Genomic DNA, 17,120 nt, shown 5'->3' on the forward strand with positions numbered 1-17,120 from the left:
ACACTTTACACAGGCTCCGTGTCGGACAAGGAAATAGTTAAACAGTGTGGAATCATTCCACAGCTGGAAAGATTAATTGAGAAAGGGTACTTGCATAAGGGTGATGGTGTAATGGCAGACAAAGGATTTCTTATAGAGGATGAACTCAATTCAATAGGCATTCAGTTAAACATGCCACCCTTTGCAAAGTCCAAAATGCAGATGCCAGCTGGTGATGTTGTTGAAACAAAGCGTATAGCAAAGCATAGGGTGCATGTAGAGAGGGCTATTGCCAAAATAAAAAGTTTAAAATAGTGTCACACAAAAATTCCAAACACAAGACTGGGAAATATTAATCAGATTTGGTATGTGGTGAGTGTACTGTCCAATTTCCAGCCTCATATTTTGAGAAAGTAACAACTGTGAGTGTGATGTGTTGGTTGGCAATGTGATAAGACTATGCTTATAGTATGTATATATATATATATTCTCAATATAAGAACACATAATAAAACAAAAATTATAAACCTGGATACTGCACCTTTTTTTGTTATTTCCCTCACCAGAGCCATATAAAGGTATCATAAAGATACCTTTATATGGCTCTAAACACAGCAGTGTCATGGTAAGAAAGAGTTGTGCGTATTAAGATGTCCTCAATTAAATTTGGGTTTCAAAAACCTGATTTGATTTCAGCATACGCTCATTTTTTATTTAAAAGATGCATTTAATCGAGTTTTGGATTTGAGTTCAGCATTGAAGTCATGTCAGCTCTCTATGCAAGGAGTAGGGCTGTCACTTTTTATTTGAACATGACGTGAAATATCTGTAGTCAAACTATAAATAAACTATTCGGTTTTTAGTGCTGTGTAGCGCATTTCTACAGTCTATGATTAGTTTTATTTTATTGCTCATTCAGTGCTATATGATCCAGGGCTCATGACCAAATCAAGCCAATATAATAGCCAGTAGCCACAATGAGCCCATGCAGCCACCCTGTTTCGACAATCAAAGGTAACGCACAGAACGGCCAGCAGACAGATAATTACGTCCCCAACTCATCTAAAATGTGGTGTCTTGAAATACTTTGGGTTCTACACCATAGATGGTAAAGTGACCGTTAAATATAATGTTAAAGAATGTATCTGTGGATTGTGGCTTTACATCGGTCGAAGTTGACTCCATGTCGTGGTGTCTCACGTAACTCAAAGCCAGGCAAGCTGAGGACAGGCGCTCTGTTCCATCGTCGTTATGGTAACCAAACAAGTCTTCTTCTGTCTAGGTTTGTTTTTAGGTTTAAGTGTTGTTCTTCTATGTGGTCCACCTACTGGAGGGAAGAGTTTACAGCAGTTCCGTTTCACACATGCACAGTCTACGCGTCACTTTGACGCACGGTCTTAAATTTCGGTCGACTCAAAGAAGCGACGCATGCTGTAAAAATGACGCAATTCTCGTCACGCGCTCACCAGTGCCGCAGACGCGGGACCGTACCATAGGCTTTAGTCACTATGTGTAACAGATATCAAAGATAGCTATTCATTTAGCTGATGCTTTAAGTGAAAGCGACCAGCTGTATTTTTTTTTACTTTCCCTGCAGTACACGAACATGACTGGTCCACAATAGTATTACTAGTATATTGTAAAAAAAGTTGGTGAGGCTTCTCGTTTTTACATTGGGACCGATAGGCTTTAGCTCAAATTGTATTACTACCCCCCTCGTTTGTAAACTCTAAATTGTGAATATAGCCCTCCACAGCGAACTGCAAACCCTTTTGCCTTGCTCTCGATGATATCAAAGATGTATTTCTCCAAAATATTTTGCTTAATTCTTCATTAAAATCCTCCATACTCGGTCTCCCCCCTTGTTGTCAATGGTTGTTTACGGCTACTTCCTGGTTAATTCCGCAATGTTTGACAGACGTAGCAACAGTATCTAAGGTCTTAGAACACTTGCAAAAGGTCAATTATAGCCTAGGTGCTTCAACTTCAACCGCTATCGACAGGAAAGATTACGTGAAAGATAATTAGTAGCAAAACAGCGATCAAATATTAGGCTACATGGCAGTGAGTTTTGTTTTCAAATGTTTTCATGCATGTCTAGATAACGGGTGAGGAATGTTTAGGAGACTCATAAATCCTCAAATTTAGGCTGCGCAAAGCACAGCACCTTTATTTGGCCATGGCTTGTATTCGAGTCAGCTATATAGTCCTTTATTTCTTGCGTTTTATTGTGAGACATAGGCCTACTTTTCGTTTGGAGCGGCATGGGTAGGCTATCAAAGCAGATGTTCAATTTGAGATTTAATTTACGTTTGGACTGTTTGATTATATTGCTAAATATCGGGACTGATGACCACTGAAATCTGTGGGGTATTTAATGGCTCACTATTAAGTTTCATATAGTGTCGGGATTTCGATTGCCATCCACTTATTGCGAGATAAAGTATCCGTGCTTTCATTCATTCATAGAACGTCTGCTGCATGTGCTGCAAGGGAAACCTTATTCCGTATAGCCAAAGAGGTCTAAGATAGCCTAAATGTAGTTATTTTTTAAATTATGCATGATTTACTTTTTTATAAAATTCATAGGCTGATGCCTGGCAGCAACAATTGTGTTTAAATGTAGGTTACTGCTTCAGCCTCTAGCTCACAAGGGAGCGGCATGCAGCTTGAGAGCAATGAGAGCAATGTGTTGGAGACTCATGGTGTAGGACAATGACTTTTCATTGGCAACAATACCAACCAACAATATAAAATATTAAGAAGAGCTCTTTTATGAGTTAAATTGAAACACAATTATACTGGCTTTTATTTGTCCAAATCTGAGGCCCGGCTATGAATAGAATCCCGGCCATAATTTGACGATTTAGGTATGCACGTGTGTTTCAGGCATAGCCAAGCACTAATCTCTGACTGAAAGTGCACAGGACTTGTGCATTTGAGAGCACTCTCTCGCGGCTGTAGACGTAATGTTTCACGTAGGGTTCATGTCAGTTAATATAAATTAACATTTAAAAACATGTTCAATTATATATTTTTTTCATATATAAGTTGAACCTGACTATAAGTCGCAGGACCAGCCAAACTATGAAAAAAGTGTGACTTATAGTCCGGAAAATACGGTAGGTATAAATCTAGCGTACACATTTCTACGAATCACGGATGTGTTGATGACATAAATGTTGAACTGCATGCCGATGCCATTTAACCCAAATGCCCCAGCAGCAGCATGGGAGAGGAGAGCTTATCTGACAGAAGATCTGCATTGTCTATAGTGAGGTAATGTTAGATTACATTGCAAAAATATCACCATGCATTCATAACCTTGTGATTTAGTGAGAGTGATCCCGGAACATCCCGGAACATCGGAAAGTGACATTTCTGTATTACATTTTGTCAAGAGGAAAAATCAATAGCAAACTGTTCCCAACTGACTATAGCACTGTGAACCGTTCCTGGCTGCGCCTGGCAAATCTGCCATCATAATAGCAATCCACTATGGAACAAGCGTGCCTGTTGTTAAAGGGAATGTGAGATGACGCTCTGATTGGTTTATTGCACGTTACGCCCAAACCACACCCATGAGTAATGTAGCTACTACAGACCACCCCATTTTAGATTTGCGTCGGGCGCAACAGTCAATATCCCGCCGGTAAAATAGCAACAGCGCCCAAGATCCGCCCACAAAGTGATTTGCGAAAAGTCAATTGCGCTGGAGTGGAAGATAGAGCCCTGTCAGTGTTCTTAAGGGGCAATAAAGTATCATTATCATACTGTGGTAGCCATGTCTGTGGACACATTTGTATGCATTCACATGGTTATGATGCCCTATGTCAGTGTTTCTCAAACTTTTTCAGACGAAGGACCACTTAACCAATAAAAAAGAAACGCACGGACCACCTAGCTAAAAAAGATTAGACCTACTTCAACAGTATATTAGCCTAAACAATAGGCCTACTCACTGAACCACCTTGCTTATTGTCTTTCCACTTTGCTTATTGTGTCAGAGGATTCATATGATTTAAACTGGCATATCCTACCTAGACAGTGTGACAGAACTGTTTGGATTTACATACAACTCATCTATATTATATTTTACCACGTCTGCTCGCGGACCACTTGGGATAGCTTGCGGACCACCAGTGGTCCCCGGACCACACTTTGAGAAACACTGCCCTATGTGATACACTACAACGTTCCTTGTGCACAGTCACCTCCCCTTACCTTTTTAGTGAAAAAGACAGGGCATGGGAGTTCACAAAGTGGGAGCACACTCAGATCTCGCACACCTGTGGCTACTTGACTTTCATCTATATTTATTTCCATTGTACTGGCTATTAATGCGGCAGCTTTGAAAGCTTTCTTTTTAAGACTACCTGATTTAATTTATTTATTATTTTTGATTTCTCCTCCATCTACCCATGTCCTTGATTGCCTAGCCTTTCTGCCCCCACCCCACCCCCATCCCCAACACACACACTTACATCATCACTGTCATCACTTCACATACCCCCTACATACACAGCACATTGTCTTCAGGATCTTCTCCAACACACATCCTCTACATACTTACAGCACACTGCCCCCACCTACACACACACACACACAGTCACTGCTCCACTCCCCTCCCGCCCACACACACATCTTCACTGTCATCACTCACATACATCATACATACAGTACTCTGCTTGCAATAGTAAGTCCTGAATCAGGTCATCTGTCTCCAGGTCCACGGCAGCTGTGGCCTCATCCAAGATCAGGATGCAGGACTTCCTAAGCAGAGCCCTGGCCAGCCCTGCAAACAAACAAAAAATAGCAAAAATATATCAGCTGTATATATTTGGGATCTGCAGTTATAAAGTACCATACAAACATCTCATTGAAAGTGAATTTAAAAAAGTGAACTGAAATATAATAAAAAAAGCCTAATTATGTCACAGACTAGGTTAGATGAGAGTTGTGAGTTCTATCAATTTTAAAGGACTTTCAAGAAATGTGATAGAATAGCAAGAATAGTTACTGTGCCATTCTTTGTAGATCTGTCGTATTCAATTAATTTAATACTGGTATTCTCCATTTCCAGTGACATAAAAAAATATCACCTGCAAAGAGCTATGTTCATCTAATCATCTAATTAAGAGTTAGAGTGAAACTGCAATGGCAAGAATGATGCCACGAGCATGTTAAAGAGAGCTGATGTCTGTCCCTCAGCTGTGAGGAATAATTATGTCAGAGAGAAGAGACAATCTCTGAATAGTTTTCTTGAATGAAATCCAAAAAGAATGCATTAATTAAGTAGTCCACGGCAACTGGAGGATGCAAAGCGGCCAGCACTGGCTTATGTGACAGCTGTTAGGTGGCCCTACACGATTCGAAAAAGAAATGCTTGGCAACACAAGGCGTTGTCCTTGCCGTTGGCCACCTGAGGTTCTGGCCTCCTTCCGAGACTTCATAGAGCAGCTGTTCTGGCAGACCCTGTGCAAACTCCTTCAAGTGGGAGAGCTCCAATGCTCTCCACAGCTCCTCATTGCTAAACTTCTCAAACGGGTCCAGATTCATGCAGAGACTTCCAGAGAACAGCACGGGATCCTGCCGAGATGGGCATGAGAAAACCATGAAGATCTCAGATCACATCTCACAAATATGATCTTGCAAAGCTGACCATATTCTAATTTTGATTTTATATGCTGAACCCATATTTACATTTCTGGAGTTGATATCCATATTTCATTTAAGGTGGCGTAGACATGAAAAGAAAAACACAAGTGATACATTTTTGTTACATTTGCTTTCAAGTAGTTTTCACATGCCCAAGACCAACTGGTAGGCTAATAAAAACGACAGTTAACTGAACCACACGTTGCACTTCAGTTCCAAAATGAATGTGTCTCATGAATACAATGTTGCGTTAGCCACCTGTGGTATGATGGTCAGTTTACTTCTAAGATCAGCAGGCCAATAGTGGTGATGTCCACTCCGTCTATGAGGATTCTCCCCCCAGCAGCTTCGATGATACGGAACAGGACGTTTGTGAGACTGGACTTTCCTGCCCCGGTGCGGCCGACAATGCCAATCTGTGAACAAGAGCTGTGTGGTTAGCTGTGACAGCATTCCACTGTGTAATAATAATAATAATAAGTTTATTTTATATAGCACCTTTCTCAAACCCAAGGTCGCTTTACATAGCAGGAAGGCAAGGAAACACAATAACAAACAAACAAAACAATACAACAAATACAAGTTATCTGTATGGAGCTATGTGTTGGGTGTGGAGGAGTGATCATTAAACAGAAAGGTCTTGAGATGTGCTTTGAAGAAAGGAAGAGAAGGACAGGCACAAAGAGGTTGGGGGAGGGAGTTCTAGAGTTACAAGGACTTCAGGCCAAGGCACTGAAGGACCTGCCACCCAGGGTGGAGAGTCTGGAGCGGGGGATAGCCAGGAGGTTTTGGTCAGAGGATCTGAGTGAGCGGGAAGGAGTGTAAGGGGTCAGGAGGTCGCAGATGTAGGGGGGAGCAAGGTTGTGGAGGGCTTTGAAGGTGAGTAGTAGTACTTTGTATTTGATCCGGGACGGAACTGGTAGCCAATGGAGTTGATGGAGAATGGGGGTGATGTGTGCTGATCGTCTGGTATGGGTGAGGAGCCTGCCTGCAGAGTTTTGAATATATTGTAGTCTTTGAAGGGTTTTAGTGGGGATAGCAAGGAAAAGTGAGTTGCCGTAATCTAGACGGGACATAATGAAAGAGTGAACCAAAGTCTGTGCATCACTAGCAGAGTGGAAGGGTCGGAGGCGGGCAATGTTACGGAGGTAAAAAAAAGCAGTCTTAGTGAGTGATTTGATATGAGGATCAAAGCTAAGGGTGAAGTCAAGCTGAATGCCATGTTTTTTAACAACAGGGGTAGAGTGGACAGGTGAGCCATCAATGTTGAGAGAAAGACGGGGAGATTTGGTGAGGATGTTTTTAGGGCCAATCAGCAGAATTTCGGTTTTGTCTGTGTTGAGCTTGAGAAAATTGTTTTGCATCCATCATTTTAAGTCAGAGAGGCAATCAGTGAGGGAGCGTGGTGGGGGTCAGTGGGAGAGGGAGTGGTAAGATAAAGTTGGATGTCATCTGCATAGCATTGGAAGTTGAGACCGTGGTTGTGAATAATCTGGCCAAGAGGGAGGATGTATATGAGAAAGAGGAGGGGCCCAAGAACAGAACCCTGGGGGACACCACAAGTGACAGGGGACTTGGAGGACTGATGTGATGTGTAGTGGCTTTAAAGGAAAAGGAGGATAGATAGAGGCTATTCTAGTAGATCTTACAGAAATAGCAGGGCGATAGTAAGCAAAAGCCAGTAAGCATACGGGGGTCAGGCCGTGTAAGATCTTGTGCACTAGAGTCAAGTTTGAAAAGATTCTAACATTTTCAAAACTCAATAAATTATGTTTCTCTAGGATCTTGCAATGGTGGTACTGAAATGGCTTTTTATCAAGAATCTTTATAGCTTGCTTATATAATGATTCTAAAGGTCTAATGGCAGATTCACTGGCCTGTCCCCAACAGGTGATACAGTATGATAAGTGTGAAAAAATTAAAGCATAAATATTTTTGCTACATTCATAGGGAGGGATAACCTAATCATAGGGCAGCCGTGGCCTACTGGTTAGCGCTTCGGACTTGTAAAAACGACCAGTAGGCACGGCTGAAGTGCCCTTGAGCAAGGCACCTAACCCCTCACTGCTCCCCGAGCACCGCTGTTGTTGCAGGCAGCTCACTGCGCCGGGATAAGTGTGTGCTTCACCTCACTGTGTGTTCACTGTGTTCTGAGTGTGTTTCACTAATTCACAGATTGGGATAAATGCAGAGACCAAATCAAAAGAGTACTTATACTTGTATCTGTCTAAAGTTTGCCAAGTTATATTTTATAGTTTTTGCCATTTTCTTGATGTGTTTCTTGAAGTTAAGGTTTGAGTTTAAAGTGGAATAAGATAGTGCAGTGGTAACAGACCCAGGTTAGTACTGTATGTGGGAGACCGGGGTTTGATTCCTGTGTGATGCATTTTGGCAGATTGAGTTTTGATTGCAACAATTACCTAGTTCATGCACCAGGGTGTAAATAGAATACAGTACTATAAACACCAGGGTACGAATAGCATCCACTTCTAACTGTACATTGATGCAAACAGCATACCTTATTCAGAGTGTCTATTGCACAGCTGAGCTATTCACACCCTGTTACATAACAACAATTATTGTAACAATTATGTAACAATTATTATTACATTGTGCGATCAATATGCCAGAATAAATGCACAGGGGTGCAAATAGCATACACTGATATTTGTACCAGACGGGGTATTAATAGAACACATTGCTGTGTGCACCAGGGTACGAATAGCATACATTGATGTTTGTACCAGACGGGGTACTAATAGAACACATTGCTGTGTGCACTGGGGTACGAATAGCATACATTGATATTTGTACTAGACGGGGTACTAATAGGACACATTGCTGTGTGCACCGGGGTACGAAAAGAATTCACTTCTTATTACACCAGTGTACGAATAGCATACACTGCTAATTGTACCAGGGGTGCAAATAGCCTTACCCTATTTATATTCACTAACTACCGGTATATCAATTGGGTCATTGTTAATAGAGATGTCTGCAGTTGGAATCTGCCCCCTAGATTTACAAAAGAACATACCTTTCGTCTTGCTAATTTTAATAAATCTAGACAAGATTGTTCAAGCCACTCAACCACACCTTGCATGGCATGAGTTAATTTCTCAGCTGCTAGCTGAGCATTTTTTGCATGTGTGTATAAAACAGTGTCATCGGCATATAATTGTATATCTACTCTATGACAGTGTTGTGAGAGATCATTAATATAGAGACTAAAATAAGGACCTAACACAGATCCTTCCCAGACAGCAAACTGACTACGAAACGCATCCGCCGCGGAGGTACGGTGAACTCCGGAACGGATCCCGAAATCGGCTTGCGGATCCGATCAGACACCGCGGCGGTTCCTTTGCGCATCCGTACATAAATGGATACATCCGCCCCGGTTTCGCTTTGGATCCGCAAATGAGCCACAGATCCGCTCCCAAAACGGACCCGGTTATATGAGCAGTGTATCCGACCCGGGTCCGTTTTGGATCTGTTCATGTGAGCAGCGTATCCGACCCGGGACCCGTTCATACAATTCCGGAGAAAGTCTGTAATGCCACTGTCTGATAACATCCCAGATAGCAAACATACACTGGGGACGGAACTGGGCCACACCTACCACAACGTCCGCACGGATCTGCATAATGGACCTGATCCGGCGGCCCAAACGCACATCGGTCAAAATTGGTCTGGATCGTTTGGCGGATCTGGTACCAATAAGGGCTAAGACTGGCCCAGTTCGTATGGTAGTCTGTGTTACTGACGTATTCCAGATCTGTTTATCATATGCAATACACGGGTCCGCTTATTGTGTGTGGTAACGGACCCGTTTATCAGACATCAGCCGGCTTTATTTGACATGTGAAATGTGATTGGTAATTAGGGCTAATTATCCTGAAAAATCTGTTTGCTACACATTTGCTAACAGGTTCGTTATAGGTTCACCCAGGCTAAAGTTCGTAACGTTTTCCCAACAGCTCAACTGATAAACATAAGCTAGGCTACAAACACAAGGGGGGTAAAAAAAACTTTACACATAAGTGTCTTATTATTTTTTTTATTCAACAACCTGGCTGTAGAAGTGCAATCCCAGACAAAGTTTAAGTCGTGTTAATTCCACTGTTCCCATCGATATTCAGGCTGTCTTCCTCAGTCATCTCCATGGTCAATCTAAAACAAAAAAAAATAAACATGAGCCATTTATTCCTTTTTGAAAATAGGTTAAGTCACAATTACACTCGTTTTTTTATCATCAGTGATCCTGTTGGCGTTAGCTGTTACCAAAATAGGCTAGTTATTGTGATGGCTGTTTTGCTCAAGCTAAGCTAGTAGCCTAGCATATATTGCTGGAAAATAATAGTATAACCTTACAGTAAAGTTATCAATCGCTTGTTTGCTTATTGTTGTCTCTGAATAAACCAACAGAGATAAAAAGCAGAAAAGCAGAGCCTACCTTGAAAAGTTGGGCTGTCCTAGACCAGGCTGGCAAATCATGTCAAAAGATTGATAGTGAGCAAACCAAAGATCCTTGATTAACGTTACTGCTTGGACTTCTGCATGCGTGGCAAGAATATGGGGTTGTCTCATAGCACTGTTTGATCTGACACAAACAACAATTGACTACTTTTACCACTGCTAGGTAATAATAAAAATAATGAAACGAGCATATGATCAATATTGAGCCAACTATATCTTCTTTTCCAGCCTTACTGTAGAAATGAAGTGGCCATGGGAACATAGTGCACCCCCATGGTTTCTAAATTTGTGCCATTCCAAAATACCTTTTTTTTTCTTTAGCAGCCAGTTGACAATGAAGTAGGGAAAGGTCAATTTAGCAGAATCAGCACCTTAATTAATATCATTACCACCTGGGTCTGCTGTGAAAAAATGGTCCTTCGGCTCATATCCGTATCACAGGTTTGGGCCAAATCGGTGTTTTGTATTTTAAACGCATCTCCTGACTTCCAGTTGAGTTGCGGAACTTGGATCTGGGACAAATCTGTAAACCGGTGATAAAACAGCATTGCTAGCAGAGCTGAAACCTGTATCAGGAGCAGATACCACAGATACCGTATGTCCGCTACAGGCGGATCTAATGGCTTTTATGCGGATCCGGCCCAAAGGAAATTGCTATCTGGGATCCTCCTCATCCCAAATTCATGCAATGAATCCAGTGTGTGAACGTGAGTGCACTTAAAGATGTCAGGAGGAGATAGTTGAAATAAGAGGCTTGAAGTATGTGGGTTTTGGTATGTGATTAGGCCTATAGGCTATTAGGCAATCAAAAATTCTATTTAAAGAGTATAAGAATAAGTGCACCAGTGAGTGTCAGTTCTAGGCAGGTGGTAAGTGCTAGGATCAGCAAGAGTAAGTGCTACGAGAGATGTTCTGATTATAAATACAGATCAATGGAATTTGTAAAAGGCATATGGTCACTGAATTGGAAAACAACAATGTGTAGCCTGCGACAGACTATTTTAAAACTGAAACAATTTGGAAGAAATAAAACATTTTATTTAACAACTATGAGTAATGATTCATCAAACAAGTCGAACGAAATAACACAAACTTAAAGAGCCTATGATTCATTGGCCTCGGCCTGGTTACGGCTCGTGTCCATTATTGCGGCGCGTAGACGCTGGCAGATGCCTAGCCCATCTCGCGGTCGCAGCTTGTGGGCGTGTATTGGCTGAAATCAGTTGCCGCTTGTGGGCGTGTAGTTTAAACTGTTAAATTCCGGCACTATCGTTCCAGTAGGACCCGCAAGAGACGAACTTCACTGGCTATCATTTAATTGGCTAATCGCCTCTCGTTAGCCGCTCTCATTTGCATAAAGTTCAGCCGAGCCCAGCCTTGCCGCTCTCCATAGGAAATGAATGGGCTATGTGCGGCGCGGTGGGCTTTGTCGCGATAATGGACACAAGCCGTTAGACTGGAGACGTCGCCTCGCCACGCCACGGTCTGCAGCCAAGTTAAACAATCTGATTACATGCCGTTGAATGTCTATGTCAGTGGCTGTGCAGCACAATCCATTTGCTCGTACTGCACCTGTAAGAACAAAAATAAGACTTTAAATTCAGCATGCATTTGGTAGGCTACTTTACCCCCTCTTCACCCCCATGCATGCAACCCTGTCTCCAAACAACGTCTAATCGTGCACGGTAGAAACCATGCTCCCGTTTCCTACTAAACAAATGGTCAGGGCAGTAATAGCATTTCACCGCAATTGAAACGTATGCATTGCAAAAGAACGGCTTTCACAGTGCAGGTCCAAAGTGGAAAACTGCACAGCTCGCACGCATCTTTGCAGCCCGGGCTGCCTAGTTATTGACTGGATTGTGTTGCCAGATTGGCCATCTTTTGACTTCGTGGACTGGGGAAAATAATCCTTAGGCTTAGGCGGGCAGATACAATTTGAGTTAAATTGTTTATCTGTGACAAAATAGTGACAAATCGTTGTTGGGGCGGTTTTTCTGCTGAAGAAGGCAAGTTATCGACCATGATTGGGCGGAAATCACTCAACTCAAATAATACTTATACTTAATACTAACTCAATCTGGCAACACTAGTCGACCCCAGGCGCGCACTATCCCATGGCACAAGCACGACGGACACACGTGGAGCCTCAGCAGATTTTCTACAACATCACATAAAGGTATGCTCCCTTTTTATTTAATTTAGATAACCGCGCTAAGTTTTGCTGATTTACGTTACAAACAAAAGTTTTTTGTTGTTAACATGGTACAGAAAGGGTTGAAGTGGGTTGTCAGTATTCAATGACCTGTGGTAACACTATGCTAACAGGTGTAGTGAGCTTGTATTCGTCTGAAATAGAGCTAACTGCTGTAGGCTACCATTTATTGCATACAATTGAAGCAAACGGTACTACTTACCAAGACTTAACTGCTCATTTTAATACTGCTAATGTTATAAAACAGAGCCCTCTTGCTATTTAGTGGTAAGTTAAGTTGCTTTGGATATTATATTCTCTATGCCGTGCCGTAATGGTACAGTTGTCAAGCAAACTGTGTGTGTGTGTGTGTGTGTGTGTGTGTGTGTGTGTGTGTGTGTGTGTGTTTTAACCCTAGGGTCACTCCACTCCACGTCAACCTGGTTGAATTGACGTGGAATGACCACCTAGATACTTCATAGCCTATGCTGGGGAAGACGGTAAAAGTGACATGACCACAGGACATAAGTACCTTAACATACACATTGCTGTGTGATATGCTTTAAGAACTATATGGAATTTTAACGTTAGCGCTCAATAGTTGAGATACCCAGCAGCTAACGTCATGCACGGTAGTTGACATTGGAAGGGGGTGGGGGGCGGCACGAGCCTATAGGACACGAGTTCCTGACAGAATGCTAACGTTTATGCCTCTCAAAAAGTCTATAGTTGCTATTTTTATGCCTCGTGTAATAGATTTAAGATGTATGCTTCTCAAGTGAGAAAACCCTTTGATGCTATTGTCACTGGCACTTCTCTTAAGACCTTGAGGGAGGCTTACCAATGTACACACCACACACCGCCTTATTCACAAAGAATTTTAAGGCTAAAAGCACCTAACTGGCGAATTTAGGAGCAACTCTTAAAAATAATGGGCGTGTCACTCCTAACTTTAGGAATTTTTTTCACTGAAAGTAATAAAGCATTTTAGACCTAAAAGTAGCACCTAAGTCTGGGACAGCTTAAAAGAAGTCGAGAGGACTCCTAACTCCCTAAGACCTATTCACAAACAGCTTTTTGTGGCATTTCGCGTTGCAATGTTTTGAAATCCTATGCGGCTACAGGAGCTTCCAATCGCGAGGAAGCAATTTTGCATTGTAGGCATAACTAACATGCAATAACGCCACCAACAACAACCAAAACTAGGCTACTCATTGTCAACATGTAAATTAAATGTAATGTTATTATGAATCAAATTAAAATGTTTGCAAACGTAGGCATAGGCATAGTGACAGATTAATTACAGTGCATGAAAATGCACTGTTCTGTTATCCGAAGTCTTCTTCTTCTTATTACAGTGCATGAAAATGCACTGTTCTGTTATCGAAGTCTTCTTCTTCTTCTTCGTCCCACCAAATTTCTGCATCTAATTTAGCTTTAACCCTTAAAGGTGTAGGTTTTTGAACATGCTAAGTTCCGCAACAATTGAAGGTTCTAAAATTCTATGTTGAATTCAATGAACCCAGATATTCTTTAGAACGTTCATTTCTCAACATTCCCATCACACCGGTGTGACGGTACTCCTTTAAGGGTCGTTCAGTGTAGAAACTTCATTCAAACTTTGTAACGTAGGTCTTGAAAAGGACACTTGAGGAATGTATTTTTCACTTTTGTAAACTTTATACTTTTTGAGATATTAACAAAAAACAAGTTTCTTTTTCCCCATAGACTTTACATTAGCAATATGACATCACAATGGACTAATTAACTTGATTTGCACCTGTATCAACTTCCAGCTGCTCAACTAGGACCCATCAAAGGGCCAGTTAAACTGATTGCACCTGTGTCAACTGCTTTCTGCTTAACTAGGCCAACTCTCTGTGTCTCTCCATTCTACAAGTATATATAAGCGTGTTTACATGCACTTCAGTATCCCGGTTATTATCAGGATTTTAAAGTATCCCGGTTTTGTGTTTGCGCATGTAAACATCATATCCCTATTTCAGAAACCCGGATAAGCCCTTATCCCGGTTTTGAGTATCCCGGTTATGCTAGGTGGAGTACTCCGGAAGAACACGATACACTACACGATACTGTTCCATGTAAACACCTTATCCCGGTTTCTGACAGCAGCTGGCTATATGCGCAGGCGCGGTTTCGAACATAACCAGGGAACTGCGGTGGTAAACAGTATAGCCTTAAGTTTACTAAACTTAGTTATAAAAACCATGGCGGCAAAATCGTCCCACTTTTGGACCGATGAGGAGACAAAGTTTTGTCTATCGGTAATGTCCAAATTAAACATCGTAGGGAGTTTAGACGGAAAAAAACATCGTAATGCAGACCTGTTCAGAGTCGTAGCTAACAGACTGAGGGACGCCGGCTTTCCCCTTACGACTGTGGAACAGGTTCGCTCGAGGTGGAAAACGCTAAAAAAACAATACTATATGGCCAAAACCCAAAATGGAACAAGTGGTTCAGACCCAGCTTCGTTCAAATTTTATAAGGTAATGAATGACATGCTCGGCCATCGTCCTCTGGCCACTTCAGAGGACGGTGGCGTCGACATTGGCTTCTATCAGCCTCCTCCTCCACCTCAAGACGACACATCGAATCCAGGTAACGTTAACGTTAAGGTAACAGCCCTTATTAGACATTCTCTGGTAACAGTTAGGCCTAGCAGCTAGGCTACCATTTGTTAATGTTGACACATAGTAACACCGTTATTGAACTATCACACGTAATCAATGAGCAATATAGATCATGAAAACAAACATTAGGCTATTGTCTATTTCCATCTTGATTAATGAATGCGTTGTCATTTAGGCTCTGTAAAACTGTTTGCCACCTAACGTTAGTATTCTGATACTTATGTTACAATATCTATTATAGATGTCGATGTTGAGGTGGATGAAAGCCTACCAGCGGAGGACACAGACACAACTCTTCAGCCAACAGCTGATGGACCCCAATCAACAGCTGAGGGACCATTGACAACACAAGGTAATCAGCAGGGAAATTCAACCACATCCACACGAAAAAGATCTCATTTGCCAAAGCGAGCCGGGAGAATGAAAGGTTGCATGAACTAGGTTATTACATCTTCAAAATAGACAGAATGTAGAACCATAGTCCAAACATAATTATGTTTTCCATATGTTATGCACTCACACAGGTCGTTGTCACAGTAGGCCTATAGCCTACCAGTAATACAGCTAGCTGCCAGTCTACGTTGTCATAGCCTAATAACGTTACAGCAAACAAAACATGATTTTCACGAGCCAGAATAATGAGCACCTTTATTCACTTTCAGACAGGTGAAATTGACCAGTGAAACTTCACAGAAAAACAGAGAGAATCTTAGTCTCTTGCACATAAAGACGCTACACTACCAAGTTAATCTATTCGTTACTACGTTAACAATGTGCGAATTTGCCCATCCACACATTTGCCCAATAGCGTCACTAGCATACACCTACTGCATAGTAGGCTACGCTAGCATACAAATGCGACGGATAACATTAATTAAAATGACGAGAAAACCAACAAAGTTAACAGACTATACATCTAGATAAAGAATGCAGGTTAACCATGAATAACAAACTTACAGCCAAGTTGTCGTAGGCGTGGGAAAACTCAGTAGACTTCATAAACGCACTCAGCCGATACACCATGCTTCGACGCAACGAGCTTAAATTTCTACTATCCACAGATATGTAAACACATTACGTGCCACGCATATCAAAATAAAAGTTCGCTTCAAACTCTGTCTTATTTTCCATTTTACAATGATTTCATTTCAACACATCAAATTAACTACTGTCAAACATTTTAATTGACTAAATAAATCTGAGGACACAACAAGATATTTAGATATCTTAAATTTAAAGCTAAATATTGCAATTATGAAATAACTGTCTAAAACTGTAAAGTAATGATCTTTTATCTAAAGTTGTGGTTGTATTACTGTTTTCCAGAAAGGCCAAGACGGAGGCGACAAATGTCTAGCCAGCAAGATTTCTTTGAAAGATTTCAAAGAACACAGAATGAATGGATGGAGTGGCAGATGCGAGAGAGCCATGAGAGAGAAAGCAGGCTCATTGCAGAAGTTGTTCGAGAGAGCAGCCGCTCCATGGAGGCAGTAGTGAGTCAGCTGTTGGTTGGGATGAGGGCCTCATGTCCCACCCACTGTGCCTCAAAGGTTCCCTTTCCCCTATGATTTCCCTCCAACCTACTATCCTGTTTCAAGCACCCCTCAACAGAGTAGAGCAATGGAGGATGACACAGAAGCCTCTTTTTTTGATCTGTAAAATGTTTTTATTTACTAAGAATTTGTTTGTTTAATTTAATAAATATTGATGTTTTATTTAATAAATGGTTCAATTCATTAAAGTTGTGTTCTTTGTTCTGACATTAAGTGGTGTGAACAGCTCAAAGATGTAAACCACGGCGTAGTGGAAATTTTGCTGCCATATAATTAGTAAGTGCCTCTCTGACTGCCTAGCCACCTTCATCGGTGGTATTTGCAACCTCTCTGGGCTGAGGGGAAGCGTTGCTCCTCAGTTGCTGCCTCCTGCATCCATCTTGGGTGTACTTGTTCTTTTTTGTCGTTCTTAAAAATTGTGTAGGGGCACAGCAAGTTGCAATAACAAATGGGGAAAAAGTGTAGTGCAGGTCACTGCGTTTCAAAATAATTCTCCACCTTGACTTTAGTCTCCCAAATGCAATTTCAACGCAGGTACGGGCAGAACTAAGGTACACATTGAAAGATTCCTGCTGAGGGGTCAGTCTAGGAGACCTTGTGTAGCCT

General features: G+C 41.7%; 1 pseudogene; it reads right to left on the reverse strand.

Annotated features, from left to right (window-relative positions):
* Positions 1 to 4,199: 4,199 nt before the first annotated feature.
* Positions 4,200 to 9,009, reverse strand: LOC125311288 (annotated as a pseudogene).
* Between the last annotated feature and the right edge of the window lie 8,111 nt (positions 9,010 to 17,120).

Source organism: Alosa alosa, chromosome 18 (genome assembly GCF_017589495.1).
Source record: "Alosa alosa isolate M-15738 ecotype Scorff River chromosome 18, AALO_Geno_1.1, whole genome shotgun sequence".
NCBI lineage: Eukaryota > Metazoa > Chordata > Actinopteri > Clupeiformes > Clupeidae > Alosa > Alosa alosa.